The sequence below is a fragment of the Lonchura striata genome, chromosome 2 (genome assembly GCF_050655825.1).
Source record: "Lonchura striata isolate lonStrDom1 chromosome 2, ASM5065582v1, whole genome shotgun sequence".
Lineage (NCBI taxonomy): Eukaryota > Metazoa > Chordata > Aves > Passeriformes > Estrildidae > Lonchura > Lonchura striata.
Window position 1 is genome coordinate 39,672,306 of NC_140704.1, and position 21,037 is coordinate 39,693,342.

General features: G+C 34.7%; 1 long non-coding RNA gene across 1 annotated transcript in view; it reads right to left on the reverse strand.

Moving 5' to 3' along the window:
- Positions 1-110: 110 nt before the first annotated feature.
- LOC146768202 (uncharacterized) overlaps positions 111-21,037 on the reverse strand; it is a 39,420-nt gene continuing 18,493 nt past the window's right edge. Inside the window, exon 3 of the long non-coding RNA XR_014952018.1 lies at positions 111-15,645. This is a non-coding gene — a long non-coding RNA (uncharacterized LOC146768202). The remainder of the gene's footprint in view (positions 15,646-21,037) is intronic.

Sequence of the window (21,037 nt, forward strand, 5' to 3'; positions counted from 1 at the left end):
TACTTGAGTGCTGAAGATAATTTTGTGCAGCTGAACAAGAATCTGCTGAACAGGATCACTGATCTGACACACCTTCCTTTGTGATACAGCAATTCCTGCCGACACCATAGATGACAAGAGTAAAATCAGGAGGGCAGATAATCTTGTTGCCTTAGCACATTAATAGCATACAATGTTTAAAACTTGTAGATGTAAATACCAAGTTGAAATGCTTGTTTTCCCAATAATGCTGGGAACAAAAAAGGATAATCTAAAATGTTAAAAATTTAGACAATGTAAGTGACAATGTGTTTCAAAAGAAAATCCCTTTCTCTGAATCACTAAATTACCCCATGAGAAAAGCAATATTAATGTACATCAACAATTGTTAAAATTTTGTCACATTTATTCAAAAGGATAAATATATGACAAACATAATTTTCTTAACTGAGTTTTTTATATAGACTTACACAATCTATTTTTAATATATTTTGATTTTATTGAATTTATTTTAATTCTAAGCATTATAATAATATGTATTATAGTAATATGTCTGACGTGGACTATTTCAATGAAGTGAATCTATTGTTCAGAATTTTTAATCTTGCATATTGAAGTTATTCACATTGTCAGGCCCAGAAATTAAATAAAAGCTTATCAGCGGACTTCCACTATAAAACACTTAGTGAATCACAAAATAACCTTTCCAGGTTGACTATTAGACGTGGGAGCTAAGCAAACTTCAACCAGCAGCCCTGTACCTCTCCTAAATACAATTTTCTCTAAACTACACTCCAGAGACTAATTTAGATATTCTAACATTTACTCTCACTGAAACACCCTGAGGATCATCAAGTCTTATGTATAAATTTACAATTGCTTTTTTTTTTGAAGGTGATCTTATGTCAAGATTAAAAATTCTACTGAGAGGGTGATGAAATCCAAATACCAACGTTAACTAGTCCACAACAGAACTATTACCACTTTTTTACTTTTGAATTTCTGGGCTGGCTACTTTAATAAGAAGAAAGATATTCACAAATATTAGTATCTAAAGACCCTCCAGATCTGAACTATGCTCTCACAGAAATAAAGTGATACAGATAAATATCCTTCTCTACCACAGGGAGACACATTTCTAGTCGGATCAGGGAGACAACATCATTGATATTGCTGGGGTTATTTATTGCACTGCCTTTTGGCTGATGTCTTGAGAAACTCAAGTGAAATTCAGTTTGATGTATTTTCCTTAGGTCTTCTCTACATAATCAGTAAGAGGAAAATGAGTTTTCCATTTCCTCTGAGTCACTTAAAGAATAATCTAAGTTGGTTCTGCCCAAAGAGACAGTGGAAGCCATGCTATAATAATCTAAAATATAGATTATTGCCTATTGAATTGATTATAGCCACCAGAAGAACAATTTTGATTTAGGATTTTTGCTTCATTTTCTCATATCTACCAGCTATTTCAATACTGATATATTCAAGGCCCAAAGGAACCCAGTGTGGTTTTGACATTATTACCTTAAAATCTTCAGTTATGTTAAAAACACTCATCAAATCTTCACTTTGACACTTTTTCACTGCTCCCTGTTCTGTGGTATTTGTCTCCTCTTTTCCCATCAGTAGCATGTATTACAAACCAAAAGTAAATAAATCAGGGTCTATTCTTTTATATGCCTTAAATTATTTTTTTCTGAATAGAAATATGTTTAGAATGATAACAGCAAACAGCAATGACCAAGTAAGACATAATTTGGATTGCTCTGTTATTCAACTTGTGGGGCTTTTTCTCTTTTCTAGTATGACAACAACAATGTGACTTAAAAGTCTAGGAGGACCAGATTTAATGTCTGCTTGTAGTACCTGTATGCTTCAAAGACTTTAGGAGTTCCTATGAAGTCCATACACTCCAGACTACTCCAAGTTCCTTGTTTGTTTATTTTGGGTTTTTTTTTAATACAGAAGTATAGCATTATTTGGAAGATGAGGGAACATGTGTGAATAGGTTGCTGCAGACTTGACCAAAGCTTTTAAGACTTTTATCCAAAAGGAAAACATCACTGACAAAAGCTAATGGATGTGCCCACTTTACTCACAGAACTGAAAATATCAACAAAGGCTAAAATGTTTTTCTGTAGTTCATTATAGCTCGCAGACATCATGTTTAAACTGAGTTGTTATTCTATGGCACCCTTTAGCAAACAGCACTGAAACTACAGAAAGTTGACATCAAATTTGGATTTGTACTGCATAATTAAAATTCTTAATAGAGTTTTTATATTAAAAGCTGTAAAATAAAACTTAGTACAGACAACAATCACTTTTTTTGTGAAGATCAATATCTTAACTGATCAAAATAATTTTATTTTAAATATTATTTAACTCAATACACAGTTTGCAATCCCATTTTAGCAACTTACGGGGTGTGAAACTTCTCAGGAAAAGTACTTCAAATGGAAAACTTGTTTCACCGATAATGATGTATAAATAAATTATAATTAGCAATGGCTGTATGAAATAGTCATTTTACAGGAGAAATTCCCATTGCATTCCACAGAAATTTACCTGGATAATGACAATTAATGAGATCTTACTGATTCACTATTGGAATTTATACTTTTAAGAAATACCTTAATGATACTTCAGATAACATATTTGGATGTAAAATATAATTATCTCTTTTTCTAACATTTTAAAATACCATTATAAATAAAACCATGGCATGATGGCTATGATATTTCATATTGCAAAGAGCTATGACTGGTAGACTATGAAACTGGCATCTCATCATGAATAAATACTTTATTTTCTTAGTATGGGACCTGTGGCTGAGTGAAGGTACTCTCAAAAGCAGATCAGTAGGCAATAAAGAGGAAGAAATAAAAGAGGAAATACTGTATATGCAACAGGAGAATAATGTATATATATAATGTATATATAATATTCAAAAAACCTTGAAAATCATTAGTTTTAAGTTAAAGTCTGAATTTCTTGCAAGCACGAAATTACCTGATCACAGTCTTGATCCAAAACCATAACATAATCTATCATTATTTTTTAAAAAATTTAAAAAAGAAAAAAAAAGTTTTGTATTTGGCATCAACGATTGTAGAGAAAATACCAGTATTCCCTGACTCCTCCTCATGCTTCCTCTAAAGGAAATATGTCCAAGTTCACTAGTTTACAGCTATGCTTTTTTAAAGGCTGGTTTACTCTGTATGTCCAAAATAGAATGACTTCTACTAAATAAAAGTGTCGTTCCTTTTTTCAGTACTTGTAAAGTGGGGAAAAAATTGGTACTACATCACCAGGATAGCAATATCTCAACGTCAGAAATATAGATCTCCGTGTTTCAATGCTAGATCCTTCTGTAAACTCTGGACAATTACTTTCCCAGCCAGCAGATCTCACTAGCTGAGATAAGCAATAAAAAATGGTCACAGACTCCAGGGAACTGAAAGAACAAACATGATGTCCTGATGGATGGCAGCCACAATAGCCTGAGTACGGCAAGAGTTTTTATCTATTTTTGTGGAAACTACAGTTTCAAGGAGTCGTTACAAATTAACTGCTGATGAATATGTGAGGGGCAGAGATTTGTATAGTAGTGAATTTCTACAAAGAGAAAGAAAATGTGCTTTCTGCAATGCTCAAACAGGGGGAGGCTGCAACAGGGCTGCAAAAGATGAAAGGCTAGGAAGGGATAAATGGCAGACTGGATGGTGTTATGCTAAGAACCATTCTGAAAGCAAAAATAAAATATTGCACTTGACTCAAACAGGGTCTATGAAGAAACATAGGAAAAGAATCAATTCTATCATTATAAATATTTAGCTGGTTAAGTTAAAGGTAAAATGAAAAAATTGTTTGAGAGGAAGATGCAGCCAAGAGTGATTTTGAGAGTTTGTTTTGGTTTTTTTTTCAGATATGAAAGAAAAGCAGAAATGAAGAAATAATTAACAGGATTTCTGAATAAGGGTGGTGCCAAAGTGATCAGAAAAAATAAATCAAGAATGTATTTGGTGCATTACCAAAGAAATAGAAAAAAAAGGAAGATCTTCAGAAGAGGGATGGTATAACATATTCTGCTTCTGTTTGTTTCTTTTTTGTAGAAATGAGGCCTCCAAAATGCATGAAATGGGTGTTTATGTTTATACAGAAAATCCAGAGAAGTTCAAAGGAACAAGGGACTCTACACTACTTCAACATACTCTAAACTATCAAATACACAAGCACCATTTTCTGTGGAAAAACATCTGCTTAAAAATATAAAACAAGAATTTGGCTAATCAACTGATGTCAGTTTAAGTTTCAATAGCAAGGTCCGTTGTTACAATTATTTATCATGTAAAGCTTTTGTGTGGAAACATCCTCTAACAATACCCTCAAGCAGAACTGGTGTCCTAGGTGAGGTAAAATGAAGCCGTAAAAGCAACCAAAGACATGTTTCATGAAAGAACTTGAGGAACAGTTCCACTGTGAAACTATCAACTGTAATTGATAGTAACAATGACAACTATATTTAAAAAATAAACACCTACCTTATCTGAGACTGTCTTTCAGAAGCACTAAAACTTAGTATAAAAAAGCTGAAACAAACACATAAATACTATTTTCTGTTTAAAAGAAACATACAACATGCATGTTAGTATCTTCTATTCCCAGATATGGTGTCAAAATAACTTTTAAAAAACAGCATTAAAGAAACCCCAAACCCCCAACTTGACTATCAAGTTGCTGTTTGATGTATCAAAAATTTGCTTACATCATAAAAAATATCAGCCCAACAGAGTATTTTAATAAATTATGTTAGAAAATTGTTACAGAAAGTAACTACACATGCTGACTAAATGTCCACAGAATATGCACCTGGATTTGCATTAGATTGTTACAATTTCTGCTACCACTATAGCCACAACATTGTCTCTAGTCTGGATAAGGAGATGGAATATTTGCCCACTTTCTTAGATGTCCACCAGATTTTTACTGCCACCAGGCCATTGGCTGCCTATTTATATGCAGTAACATATGCAATACCTTTTTTTTAAAATAATCCTACTGAAGTCAAGACCTTGAAGGCAGCAGTATAACCAGTTATTGGGCCAACATCTAATCAGCTATCAAACTGAAAGTAAACATTCAAATAATTTATTGCATACTGCCAAAAAAGGTGTAGAAGGAAGGCTAATGTTTGATGACATCTATTATTCATGCACTTGGAAAGCATTGCCTTAAAGCAAATATTAGTTTTATGCATTTTTCTTAAATCATTCCTGTAAAACCATTCTTTTGATGATAATTTGGATGGTAATTTGAGACCACCCTGGTATCTCATTTTGATTGAGTGTATGTTTAATGAAAATATAATTCTGCTAACTGAAAGTCTGAGTAGCAAGACTAGGATACTCTTACAAAATTAATATATTTTAATAAAAGGCCTGCATCTTTGTCTATATGAGATTTTTTCCACACTGGTAACATCACAAACATTATCACTAAACAAGAACAGAGGCATCTAATCACTCAATCAGTAGATAAGAAAATAAAAGATTTTATGTCAAACTATTTTCCCATTGTTGGTCGTGTTACAGCAGTTATATTAGTTCTTGAGCAACTGTAGAGCAAACATATTTTTGAGAGTCTTACATCTTTTCATGTTCAAAGACACTTTTGTGTTGGACTCTGAAATATTTTTCCTACTTTTCTGAGATCCTCTGAATTAAAAAAAAAAAAAAATCTGAAGGAGGCTTTCATCTGTCAAACTGAATTCGCTTTAAAACCAAAAGAAATTATACATCTTTAGGCCAAATCCATCTCCCTAAAAAGGAGACACAGAGACATATAGAGAATGAAAGGGAAAGAAACAACATTTTAATCTTTGCTGATACTTTGCTTAGCAAAACAGATACCAAAATTCTGTGGTAGCTAGCACAAAAGATTATTTGATAAGAGCAGCTAAATTACATAAAAGCAAATAAACTAGGCCCTCAGAGAAGCAAAAGTTCTTCAATTAACTTTGTTAATGAGACAGAAGAATATAAAAAGAGAGTGCCCACAGCTTAGAAAGTGAAGAAAATGAAAAATATTATTGTGCCTATTCAAGGAACAGGTATTTTACCTGCTTAGGACACAGACACAATAACACAAATACAAAACTAGAAGCTCTGAGTGGATGTGAGTCATGTTGCTTGGGGTAAGGATTATGAGTTACAACCTCAGACACTCCGTCACAACAAATACCATAATATATTATGTGAATATCTGCAAGAAAATCTGTAACTAAACCCACTTGGCTAGAAAGCTAAGAGTGAACACAGATGTTTGCTACAATTTTATAAAAACAACCCCCCTTTTCAAGTATTCATAGATAAAATCTGGTTTGAAATACTTCACCCTTTGGCTGTTTCAAATAAATGATCTCTTATCAGTAAAAGGTTCATATCCAAATTTGCTTGATCAGTTTGATGACTCACCACATTTGATTTGCTAATCTGCCATCTTATGAGTGTATTTACAAGTGCACAATATTTCACACCAAAGAGTCTGTCTCACCACTGACTGTACACAGCAGAGATGCAATATTTTCTGATTCATATGCTAAAGTTAGGAAAATACTTATTAATGCTAAAAACCAAAACCCCAAAGATGATGAACATCACTAAACAATAGCAAACACCCTTCAGGCCTATATTTATTGCTTATTATTAAGCTAAAGACCCACTGAGCAGATAGACCTGAGAGAGGAATCTCATTATGTTACTCACTATGAAAACACAGGGAAATAATTTTCTTAATAACTAAACACAAGGGGACTCAAACATGTAAAAATCATTGTAACAAACACACTCATGTGTACCCACATATTCAAGGAACACTAATGACTTTATTCATAATCCCTAGTCTTCTGTGTATGAGTTATCCTAATCATACAAAGCCAGTCAGGAAGTAAGAAACAGCACAATGTGCAGGCAAGTTAACCCATGTAAGTCATGGAGCGCACAGTGTATCCTGATGTTCAGCTCAGGGTTCCCTGGAACATATTTCCTTTTGCCATGGCTACCTCTTTGACATGGATAGGAAGAGCAATATGTTCAGTTCAAATGCCTTGCAAGAGGGCATTTTTCAGCTCAAGACAATCTCAAGGAGAATTAAATACAAACCCTCCATCTCTTTTCTGTTTTATGCCCATTCTTTGTAGATTGTGAAAGAAACACACAAAAACCAAAGCTTTTCATTCTGATCAGCCTCCCTGTTCTGAGTAGCTCTATGCAGATTCCTTGAGGACATTAAAAAAAGTATCAAATGAGGCATAAATAATTTCTCTGACTGCTACTTTGGTCTTTAGCAGTTGATGTAATTAGAGCAACTTCTAAGACTTTAACTTCTTAACATGCATTGACATCAGTAAAAATTATACAAATATATTTTCATATGAAGTTTAGTGTTCTGCTCTTGAGGCACCTAAACAGGCAATTGCAAGGAAAGAGCTGGTAACATGAGATAAGATCCAGAAAACCTGAGAAATAGTAACTTTTGCTTTGGCTTTAACTTTCACTTCAATGGTATCTTTGAAAACCTTTCTAAGTTTGACCAGACTGGTTGGAAAATTGAATAAAATTTTTGTATTAGCAGAGAACTTCAGTACATCTCCTTGAATAAAATGGAAGCAAAAGGAGTGGTTTTTTGAATGATAGCTCAACTATCTTTTCAGGAGTAAGGTGAAATTACCTTTATTAATTCAAAATACTCTTAGTAAACTGCCCTTCAAATGGCTATACACTGGAATGGACAATCCTAACCAGGTTAATTAAGCTGTTTTGCAGAGCAAACAACAAAGATTTTTCTTACTAGCAGTGATTCCATGTATAGCAACAGAAGTTTTAGTTATTTCAAACTAAACTCAGACATCATATAGGAAAACCAGGTCTTGGCTGATGTCTTCAACAAAATCCCATTAGCAAAAAAAAACAACCAAACAAAAAACAAATCAACAAGGCTTATCTCTGTGACCACAGAACTTCCAAGATATAAGCTGTCTGCAATGTGGCCCAAATTACAGGCTCCAGGAAACAAATTACATTACTGAATGGGGGTTTATTTCACAACATGTTTCCTCAAAAATATTAAATTTGGAGTTAAGTGATGACCTAAACTCATTACCTAAGTGATGAGCCAAATCACTTGCTACATAAAACATGCAGAGTTCCTGTTTTGAGAGTATCCTAGTTCTAGAAATCCCCAGTTATTCAACTTGTGCATTACCTGCACAAGACTCAAGTCCCCTAGCACTGGGTAAACCACTTACATTTGTCAAAGAAAGATATAGGAGACTCTAGATTTTAGAGTTGCATCACTAGAATATTGTTCAGGTACATCTGTGGTGTCTTCATTACATGGTAACTTTGAATAGTATTACAGGAAAGGAATCCTGAATATCAGTGTCTTTGCTTATTGGTAACAAGATAAGGGCAGAGATTTCATTCATGTTTCCACTCCAAATAGTGGAAGCATAAATGAAATTATGAGGTAAGAGAAAACTTTTAAACAAGATACAGCTGCACAAAAGGGCAGTGTTTTGAGACTTCCTAATCTCTTGAAAAGGCTGAGCAATTCTGAAAAGAATCTATTGCATGCTACCTCTATATTGGGAGGAAGGTTAGGAGTACATAAAGCCATAGACCAGGGTTTTCTAATAGCATGTTTCACATAGAATTGTCTTTCAATGTATTTAGGACACTGTCCTGGTTGTGATGAAAATTAACATGATTAGGGAAAACAAAAAATTTTGTCCAAAAGAGCATTTCCAGACAAAAAGTAAATTTTTCAACTCTCACCCAACTGACACATCAGCTCTACTGGACTACTATGCATTAAGACATATCACATATTTTCCTGCTATTTGGTTTTTCCAACAGAAGTGAAGATATGGTTACATTGTAAGCCACATGAAAATAAAACCCCTTTAATATGACTATGCTAAGGTAAAGTTGTGAACCTTGTAATTTTAAACTAAGAAAAAAAATCCAACTAATAAACTGTTACCATCGCATCATTCTTCACAGCTTTTTGACTCAGTATGTCCCTATCCTCTGACAATCTTCATAATTTGAAATTATAATTACTTCAGGAAAAGAAAAATGCATCTGTCACTGCTGCCTCTATGCTTTTGAAATGTGCAGAATCTTGTTCTTGTAGGATTAATCATTTCAAGTACCAGGAGAAACTATTCCAGAATCTACACACCCTGCACTTGGAAATCTTGTTAAAAGAGCTGGTCTTGTAGAAATACATTGTCTATACATTCTATACTAATCAGAACAATCCTTTTTTAAAAGCACAATTAAAAAACACTGAGTATGCAAAGTCATTAAAAATAATATGACAATATGGGACTATGAAAAAAGCTTCCCCCTATTACACTGACAAATCCATACCAGTGTCTGCGCTACTGAACAGCTCAGCATTTCACACCTTTTTGCAAAGTACCACCCTAGTTTGAAATTAGAATGAACACATTTTCTCTGAGAATGATGTGATGACAGCACAATTAGACAAATCCTTTCACAATCTTAATCAACATACCTGGAACTAAAACTCTCATCTTCGTGTTAGCAGTTTCCAAGTTAGGTAGATCAAAGTTGGTCACGTATTCCCCGGTAATGCTGACATGCTTAACAAAACCATGGCTAATAATTCTAACTCTGTTAGCCACTTACTATTAATGAATTGAACATTTTTCAAGCAATTCCCAATTATCCTGAATTTATAATATTTTTAAGTTATCTTTTCTTTACTCCTCAAAAGTAGAAACATTTTCCAACATTAATTACAGCTGATCTATGACACTGACTTCAACATGAAGTAGAAACTACAGCTGATCTAAGAATGTAAGACTGTAGAGTTATTTTTCTGGAAAAGCAATCCTGAAGTATCTATATAATAATTAGACTCTATGCTAGGAGAAAAATGGATGGCTTCCAGAAATGCTGATTAAAGTTACTGGGACTGATAAGAACTGACAGGATCTTTCCACATAAAATATTTAATTAAAACTATGGCAATATGGCACAGTAATATTCAAATATTAGGAAAAGCTGATATTTTGTTAATGTGTAAATCTTAACAAAGAAAAATTAACTACAAGGAAATCCTTACCACTAATGCTTTGGGTGTGGTGAGTTACAAACTACAAAAAGGCTTCAAATTTCTTTGCACAATGCTGAACTAGCCCACAAAGAATTATATTCCTGTGAGACACACAATGTGTTATTCTTCAGTATGAACATAGAACCAAACTTTGTCCCTGGAAGCTGCTTTTTCTCAAGAGCTTAATTCTATGCAGTCCCTTCCCACAGTTATTCAAGGCTTCCCTCTATCCTGCAGCCTTCTCCTGTTACTCTCTTAGCACAAGAAAGTGGCCACAAAAAATGCTTTCTAAAATTACTATTTTTTAAGCAAACTTTGACAATAATCTCAAAGCTGGCGAGCCACAGATCCTCTACCCTTCAGAATGGCAGACTATCCAATTACAATTAGCAAATCATTTTAATGGATTTTAAGTAGAATTACCAAATCATTATTTGCTCTGCACTCATGGCTTCAGTAAAAAAGCTCATCAGTGCTCTTCAGTACCTGGGCCAAAATATAAAATAAAATATAGCTACCAAATAGGATTACAAACAAATAATGCTATTCTAGGTTTTTTGAATCCTGGGATATTTGCAGCAATGCTGTTTTCTAATCTTCAGACAACTACATTCCCTTTACCTTCTAAAAGTACATCTAAATCATCCCTATATTTTGTTAATGGAAATCTTAAATTTTGCTTAAATCTAACACCCATCTCTTTTTTTCTAGTATAAAATGAGCTTTGATTTTCACTAATCAGAATCCCATTGCATTTAATAGGTAGGTCATGGTAGCTCACAATCTAGCAAGTAAAGTCATAGTGGTTAGTTGCTAGGGTTTTTTGAGTTTATTTTTTTTTAATTCTCGAATTGGAAATATAATCCCAAAAAACTGTTACTTAAGATAACACCCAACACAGCTGGTGCTTTCCAATTTGATTACCATAAATAACTATAAGCAGAATTCATGCTGTGTTATGTCACATAATTCTGTCCTAATTAAAATCTATGTATTCCATCAGTTGCATTCAGTAGATTCTTCCAGGCAGCCAAAGCTTACCTCTTTCAACTTTCTTGTTCACACTCTTCCATCTGTTTCTTATCAGTATTAGTCATCTTATGTTTAAATTTAAAACCACCTTCTTTCTCAAGAAGCCAAATAATATTCCATTTTTCATAGCTGCTACTCCAAAATATGTGGACAAGCTACACAAAGTCCTGGTGGTATCAAATCTATTAAAGTAGACATGGCTGTCACAGAGGCACAGTGATTTTCTTAGGTAACAACAGATTGTGAACTTGTGACAAATAATGTAATACTCTCATATATTAGACTAAACAAATGCTTTACTGTTAGAAAGTTGTGTACAGTTCATTCTTGAAGAATCTTACCAATAGCAGACTCTTCCAAATTATTTGAACTAGAGCTGCTTGAATTGTCCACTATGTCTATCTCACTGTCATCCAGAGAAAATACCTGCACATATAAATGAAAACAAAGAACACACACACCTCTGAACAGCATGATAGCACCTGATGCTTCTTTTGTTAATGTCTACATTTCTCCATAGTCCTGTCATCCTCTACCAGGATTGCTTCTTTCCTCGTCTTTTCCATGTGCAGACTAACAGCTGTCAACTGGAAGGTCATTATTTTCTGAAAATTCGCTTTTACAACTGGCTATTCTACTGCTGCTATGATGCAGACTTAACTTCTCATAATTTTTCTGACAAGCAAGAACAAAAAAGCAACGTTAGATATTGTCCTTTTCCAACACTCACTAGAAAATCCAAAAATTGAAGTGTCACTTGTGCATGCACACATAAAACTAGACTTAGCTGTTAGTCCAGGACTGCACAGTACCTAGTTCAGTGGCTGATTCTAAATTTAGAGCAAGACTTTCAAACTCTTAAACTAAACAATTTATTTGTTCTTGATGACAATCTTTTCACAACAAGCACTGAAAGTGAGAAAAATGAAACAAATGACAGAGCAGAAGCAAATACTGAACAAAGGAAAAATAGTAGACTGCACAAAAGTAGTAGGTTCCCGGGACAAGCACTGGTAGATTTGTTCTCTTCCAACTTTGATAACAGCAGCCCAGTTCTGGATAATGCAAAACCTGCACAACAGCCAAGAGAGTAGTGAAATATGAAGTGAACTTGAAATGATGTCATGGTTTGACACTGGCCCAATGCCAGGCACCTATAAGAGTTGCCCTCCCACCCTCCCCTGCCACAGCTTGGGCAAAAGAAGAACAAGGAAAAAAAAATTAATGAAGGCTTCATGAGTGAGATGAGGATTGGGAGAAATATTTCCAGGGCAAAACAGGCCCAGCTTTAGGTGTAAAGTGAAGTTTATTACTATCAGGATCAGAAGAGGATAATGAGAGGTAAAATAAGACCTTAAAACACCATTTCCCCCCCCCGCCCCAGCCCCTCCCTCCTTCCCACCGACAGCACAGGGAGACAGAGCGTGGGGATTTTGATCAGTTCATCACCCAGATTTTCTTCCACTTCTCCGGGAGAGGAGTCCTTCCCCTGTGAGGCCATGGGGTCCCTCCCACTGGAGACAGGTCACTGTGAACTTCTCCAGCATGTGTCCATACTCACGGCAGCAGCCAAGCTGCACCTGCTGCAACCTGAGTCCCTCCCACAGACCAACAGTCCTCCCAAAACTGCTGCGATGTGGGTCACTCTTCACGGGGTGCAGACCTCTAAGGACAGGCTGCACCAGCCTGAAACAAGGGCCCTCTCTCTCCACCAGGTCTTCCACTGCATCACAGCCTCTTCCAGGAATCCATCCACTCCCACACGGGCTGCAGGTGGATCTCTGCATCCCCCATGGATCCCCATGGGCTGCAGGGACACAGCTGCTTCACCATGGTCATCACCAGGGCCTGCAGAGGAATCTTGGCTCCAACACCTGGAGCACCTCCTGCCCCTCCTTCTCCACTGACCTTGGTGTCTCCATGTTGTTTCCCTCACATATTCTCACCTCCTCCTCTTCTCTGACTAGAAACAAAACCTGTAACTTTGTTTTGATTTTCTTTTCTAATATGTCATCACAGAGGAGTTAGAGCCTCCCTCACCAGCCCAGCTTTGGCCAGCAGCTTGTCCATCTTCAGAGCCATCAGCCATTGGCTCTGCTGGACATGGTGGACACTTCCAGCAACTTCCCACAGGAGCATCTCTGTGGCCCCCTGCTACCTAAACCAGGCTGTGCCAAACCAATACAGATGTGATGCCAGAGGGACATGGAGGCTGAAATGACCAAATGCTACTGGCATTATCCAAGCAGAGCTATGAAAATCAAAACAAGGAATACAAATTATTTGCTTGTAACATTTAAATGCCTCATCTTGTGTGTTATTTGAAGCATATAAAATTCTGCCTCTGCTGCTGTCAATGTTTACAGTTTTTCTGGAATGAATAGAAATCCCCAGTCCCTGCTATTGCTTCTATTTTAATGCAACATATTTTGAAGGAAGAGTTTCTATGATCTCATATTGTTCTAAATCTTCACATATTATTTCTGTTATTTTTGTTGTGTGTAAATAAAGTCATGTTTCTTTTTACTCCATTTTGTCAAAGTAAAGCATGATAAAGGAGGACAGGAGATAAATTATATAAATGTATCAGATTAAACAAATTAGTATATTTAATATTAAAGTAATTTCAGAAGATAATACATTCATAAATGCTTATATTCTTACCAAGTCTGCATAAGACAATTTGTCTTATATCTAAGACAACATTCTTTCAAAGTTTTTCCTGTGAAGTATTTTGACTTCATTAGGACACAGCAGAGTGAATGCACACTAGAATTTTTCTCCTCAGAAACTTCACTGAATCCCTGAGCATTGATTATACATACCACTGTCTACATAATGATCTGCTTCAACTATTTGCTTCCCTATGCCTTGTTCTAGTCCCAAATTCCTAACAAGCCAAGACATGGTTTGTCAAGGTTTTCTCTTTAAATTCAGGTGGAAAAAGGTCACTTTGTATTTCAGTACTGGACTGAGGTTTTGTCCGAGATGCCACAATAGCAGTGACTGCAGTGTAGCACGGCATGACAAGCACTAACGATGACTCTCTAACTGACTTTAAGAGACCACTCCAGTCCTGGCACTCATGAACACACTTCTTGTGCCCTGAACAGCCAGTGCACAGTTGCTGAAGAGAGCCAGTTCACCTGCTCCACATCAAAGGAATCAAAGCAGAGAGAGACAAGGGTCAAACTGCATGGATATTTCAAACTTAAGTCTCCTTTCAACATTTTCAATATTGAACCTCATACACAAAAGACTCATTGTTAACAATAGCTTGTAAATCAGGTGGAGCTGAGGGGGGGAAAAAGATCAAAAAACCAGCTGATACCAACTTGTGCCAGATCTTACTGTCCATTAAGAAAGGAAACCTGTTTGAAATGTCTGAATGGAATTCCACAGACCTCAAGCTAAAAATAATGGACAGACCTAGTATAGAAACTCTTCAAAGATCTGTGGAACATATCCTAAAATGTTAAAATACTTATATAAACTGTAAAGTTATAATCTGTCTTTAAAAAAATCTGGTCCTGTCCATTTACACAGCACTTGAATATAGAAAACTTTAGTATTTCATTACTAATCTGAGAATAATAAATAAATTTGCTGTGATATACTTTACTCCACTTAGAAAATAGCGATTAATCTTTAAAAGTGCCATTATGTACTATTGCTTTTTCTCGTCTTAGTTGGACACTGGCTGATTTAGAAGAACAAAAGTATCCTGACTAGAACACAATGGGATGCATGTTCAATCTTTTGCTCACCATAGGAGAGGGACCAAAATTACCTACATAAAGATAAAAGGATATAAAGAACATAATTTTTTGAGAAGATCATGGAGAAATGTATACTCCAACACATTGAAACAATCATTTTCATATGCTTTGAAGCCTCAGAGTGACTTCTTTCAGATAAGGAGAAAGACAGATGCTTATCTTTTGAAGAAATCTATTCAACTGGAATATTCAAAATTTCCCAAACATTGAAAAAGGAATTAGGTTGATATTTATTCATTTGAACTGTGTGCATACCTACACTTGATTCTAGAGTTCAATATTTTACAAATCTCTCTGGAGGCTCCATTAGTTGATACAGTTTATTTTCACATTTTCCTTATAAACTAGTGCCTCAGTTTCCCCATTCATCAGATTAATTGTTGAAACAAACTCTGCCTTCATGTATAAAAAAACACTGTTGGAAAGGAAAGCTAAGGGGAGAGGTCCCCCACAAAAAATGTTCAAATTATTAACCAATTAACATTTTTTTCCCGCATTCATCTACTGGTATTACTGAGCAAAATCATCTCTGGAAATTTATATCCCAGCCATGAAGAAAACTTCTGTCTTCATTCAGATCCTGTATACTTGCAATCTCTATCTCTTCATTGGTAACTATCAACACTTTAAAATTGAGATATACTTTGTTTTCAGAAAAGTGAAACTTGAATTTTTGGTTTTGTCTTCCAACAGGAATCTGTTGAATCTGTTAGAAAAAAAAAAAAAGTAGGTAGAAATAAAATAAAGATACTGATCTTTTATTTAGTTCTGGTTTGTTATACTGCTGTCCAGAATAATTAACTTTTCTGTCTTCATGAAATATAGAGCTCTCTAGTGGCATTTGCAAACAGCATTTAATTAATCTTCTTTATTAGAGACATTTACAATTACAGCATTATGCTAGTGAATTGAATTTCTATTAAAAAAAAACCAAACAAATTACAACCTATTTACACTGGTAAACTATCAATAAAATAAGTGATAACTAACATGAATTTGGCAGGGAAAAAGACAGGCTAAACCAATACATCTTTTTCTGTAAGAGGGTAACAGCTCCTGTGCATTAGAAACAAGAAGTAGATGTTACATATGTGGGTTTTAGCAAGGTTTTTGACAATGTTTTTTACAACATCCTAGAAGAAAGCTAGGAAGTGTGAGCTAGACAAAATCATGATCAGTTGGCCGAACAATTGGCCATAAAAATTGTTTTCAACCTGGTAACTGCTTTGAGTGTTTGCTAAACTGAAAATGGGTAGTGAGCACAATTTATCAGGTTCCTTTTTGACCTTGTTCCAAAACTACTCAATGTTGTCACTGAATTACAATGATAATCTGCATAATGGATAGATAGAGTGCCTATTAAAAGTGCCCAGATTGTGATACATTCACATCATACATCATATTGCAGCATATACATCATACACAGAGCTGTGTCAATCAAAGTGACACTTGGTGTCAAATAAAGTTTTGAGAAAAAAAACCCTGGGGGGTATGCAACATAAGAGAAAGACCATACATAACTTTTACATCTTTCCACTGTGGGGAGGAAATTTTCAGTAATTAAGTGTTTAACTGTCACACCTATCTGGGATCCTGCAGGGAGAAATATGTGTTCACACACTATGTAACAGGTTTGAATGCACACAGCAGACAGCTTTTGGGGATATTCTGGACTCAGTGCTATAAGAGCCCTTATATGACATTGAAGACTGGGTCTGCAAATTTCAAGTGCCATATACATCCCATTCGTGCACAGGCATATGTCAATCTAATATCTCCTGGAAACCAGACGTGCATGAAGTATAAAGCCTTTCAAGCTTTATATAAATATATATATAAAATATATATAAATATAGCTTTTGCTTTATATTCAAGCAAAGACCAAAATTTTCTGCAAGTATCAGACTAAATGCAGATGTTATCTTCATATGGAAAAAAAAAAAGAAGACTCAATCAGACATAAGATTGTTGACTGTAAAGACAGTTTTTGCATTTCTGCTGTTTCCAAACTGTTTCTATATCATGACATTTTTAAGACTGACTGGTCAAATACCTGTCAGGAGTGACAGGTAACTCTAAGGCTTGGAAATGGATAAGATAGTCTTTGACAACTCTTCCTCCCTTACATTCAGCAATTCTATTAAAAAGCTTTTATGCACTAACAAATTAAACATTCAGCAACTCTTAAAAAGACTATACCTTCAAAACAGTTCTTGTATTTTCCCTTTATTCTCCAAATTTAAATAGTGTAAATGTAAAAAGGTTCCTTTCTTTTAATCACATGAACATTTTTTAAATTTATACATGAGTTCTAGTACCTGCTACATAAATAGCAGAACAGAATGGTGTCACAATGGAGTGAAAGGTGGAAGAATAAGAAAGAAATCATGACCATCCACATTTTTATTTTATAAAAAATTTATTTTATTTTATTTTATAAAAATTTAACAAATTTTAGTGATAATTTTAATAAAAATATTTTAATATTCTAGTCTAGCATAATTACCGAAATATTAATAACCTGTTGCATGCTATGTGTTATAGACCCAAGCATACTCATTGCTTTAACCAACACCAAAGCAATTCCTGCACACACACACGGTTTTAAGAAGGAAAATATTTTATGCACTGAATGACACAAAATCTATTTCTAAACATAAAGGAAATTAAAATGAACATTAATCCAATCTTTATGTCTTTTTCTGAGTTAACAAAAGAACTTGATTAATTCAAATTGAATTGCTAATTAAGTACTACTTTGTAATGCATGTGGTGATGCTTAGAAACTAACATGATTATTAGCACAACAATTGCCAGCAGAGCAGAACTGAATTTGGACATGGAGGAAAATGACTAGGTGAAAAAACAAGTAAATTATGTTGTGTTTCTTGGTCCTTCATATAGCTGTGATCCTCAAAAATACAAAATACAATCAACTCATAATCATCTAGAAGTAGAGTATGATGGTTTATGTCACAGATAAAGTTCAGGAAACTGCATCAGCTATTTCAGGTTTGGTCAGGTTTTTAGTTTAAATTTACTCATTTACATATAGTTTGAAAACAGCTACACTGCTTTGTTTACTATTTTCAGACAACAAAGAGTTGAACACTCTCTGCAGGAGAGCTAGACAGACTTTAGCATAGGCTGTAGCCAAGCTGCCTGCAAGAAGAATAACCAGAGTATGTTTTCTGTCAGCACCAACCTAGTCCAGTAGCACAACATCTTGATACCTACAGATCTAGCCTGGGAGGCCCAGTCTTGATCTGCAGCTAAAAGTCCTATCTAGATGGAAGATGACTTGCTGTGATCCTTATGCCATGCTCTCCAGCATGCTAGGTTAAGGAAAGTTCAAGTGTGAAAACAGGAAAATGCAGAGAACAGCCTTGCTAAGGGCATTCTCATGCATTTGAACACTAGGACAAAGCACTCAGCTAAGGGCAACTTTAATGAACCAGCTCAGATCAAGCATTGTTAATGAATTCTGACTCCCTATTAGCCCCAACTAACATGGAACAGGGAGACACTCCAAAAAGTGTAGAGATCACACTAAAATCAGAAAAACATATTGGACCTACTTTTCCCATTATCTAAGCATCATCATCCCCCATTACTCTGAGTAACTGGGAACTTATTCTGAATACATGGATTTGCATATATGAATTTAAAAATGAAATGCCTATTCTAGTGACATTATTGATACAAAAATGAAAATAAGCTTAAATTCCCAAAGAACATAGAGAGGCATAGCGAAGGAATGTGACATATGGTTTATGCACAGAGAAGAACTACATAAACTGAGAAAAGGAAATTGTTCTGACCATCCAGGTAGTCTACCATGTCTGCCCATTTTTAATATATTCTCAGAGAAGTAGAAAGTACAAATGGCTCATATTTTGTCATATATTTTTAGGTGATGGACTCCAGTTACAAAACTTACACTTTACCACATTAAAAAGACAGGACTTAACTGAATATTCATCATTCTATATTGTTTTACGTATATATATATATATTACATTTAAAAATGATAGAAAAGTTGAAAACCTTTTAGGATATATGCAGTAAATGAAACAATAATGGATGATGCCCATGTAATGAAACAGACATTGCTGAAATAATAAAAGTGACTTATTTTCACTGCTTTCTAAACAGACAAAATACATTTTTCAAATCTATATACTTCAAAAAGCAATCAAATTATTATTTGGCTAAACACTCATCTCTTCAAATTAAAATATTAGAAAGACAATTCATTAGTTAGATCAACTACTGTTTTGAGACTTATATTTGCCTTGGAACACAGAAAATTCAATTTGCTACTGATCTGTTTGGTGACCATACACAAACTATCTTTTTCCTTTCCACCTCTTCCTACCCAGAGCATGAAAATATAATATTTATCACCTTGAAATGAAAGTGCAACATGAATTATTAATGTTAATAAGAATTATTGCCATTATTCTTACTTGTTTGGGTCTTCTGTACCATGTGTTATGTCAGCAAACTTAACCTTTCAGAACTGAACACACAAACTCTATCAAACACCTGCCACCCCTACATCTGTTTCTGTTCTAACAAACAATTTCTGTAGAAAGCTAAGAAACATAAGAATTTATGTGGGGAGCTGATGACGATTCTTTTTACTGGGATTATTTTCAAGCATGGATTTTATGCTATACTTACAACACAAGGTAACTAACTGTACTTCATCATCTACTGACCTGCCTCCCAGTTGCCTATTTACCAGCTACCAAACTAGCTTTAAACTACTTCTAAAACAAATTCTACTCTGGCTCCAAAAGATCTCTGGTCTTCAGTTCCATATACAAGGACAGCGAGTACAGCCCTTATTTCAGAAACATTCACAATATAACACAGCTGGGATAAAAAAGGAGCCCATAAGAACATTTCAGTAGAGAAAGCAAAGTATAAGCTAGCTGGCTTCAACAAAACATTAAACTACATGGCAGAAACACCGAATTCTCTGACACCATGGAAAAATGACAAATTACTTGGGTGTGGAATCGCTGGGGCCTTGAATAAGATGAATTAGGCTGTCTACATCTCACAGAGGTTTTATTTCAGGAGCAGTTGCTTGAAATTCTTCCAAGCACTTTTAGTCAGGACATAGCCTTTTTTTTTTTTTTTTCCAAAAGGCAAACTTTTCAGGACTAATTATTTTATTTATTAGAAATCCTTCAACTTTATAAAGTTTTCCTAAATACCAGAAAGAAAGAAACCATATGGCTCCTTCTGTTTCTAAGGCCTGTAACATGCCCTGAAATTTGAAAGATCCTAGCCTGATTTATTCTTATTTTAAACAATTTGCAAAATTAGGTTTTGTTACTAAGCTATATTCCCATCCATTTCTTCAGAGTTCTGGATCTTTGTCAGAATTTCTTATTCTTTTGATATACGTAATAAAATATCAATTGTAACTAGAACTGCAGTTTCCTCCTTGAGAAAACTAGCCATTATCACCCAAAATACACAGGCAGTTTTCTAGATAGGTGTATTTTCCAAGTAGTTATACAAAACACAAGTATTCTAATTTCTATGTAAAACTATCCATTCTATCATATCTCACAAATATGTGGGTAGGGCATTTTTTTTCTCAAAGACACAGTAACTGCATCAAAATCCCAACTCTAGCATCTTTTAATCTATAGCACATTTTTAGGCAAATTTCATCACAGTTATGCAAGAAAATTACTATATAAAGATACAAAAGATAATGGCATACAACAATCTTGCAAATCTGTAGGTTAAGAAAATTTAAATGAAAAACATGGGAAAAGTTGCTTATAGTGTTTTAAGTTACAAATCCTACTCTGTATCTTTCTTTCAAACCAATACTTCTTACATTTTAAAAGGCAGTGGTTTGTTACAATTTGCTGGTAGGTTTTGGCATTCTTTTTATTGAAAAAAATGGTGTCATATGAATAATGATCTTAGACTGATAGGTCAAAAAACTGAAAAAACATTAACTATTGATACAAGTTACTTATTTTTGGAAGGCAAAGACTAGGATATTTGGGACCAGGTGCTCCAGAAAACCTTTTTACTACACAGAGATTCTTTGTACAAGCTATTAA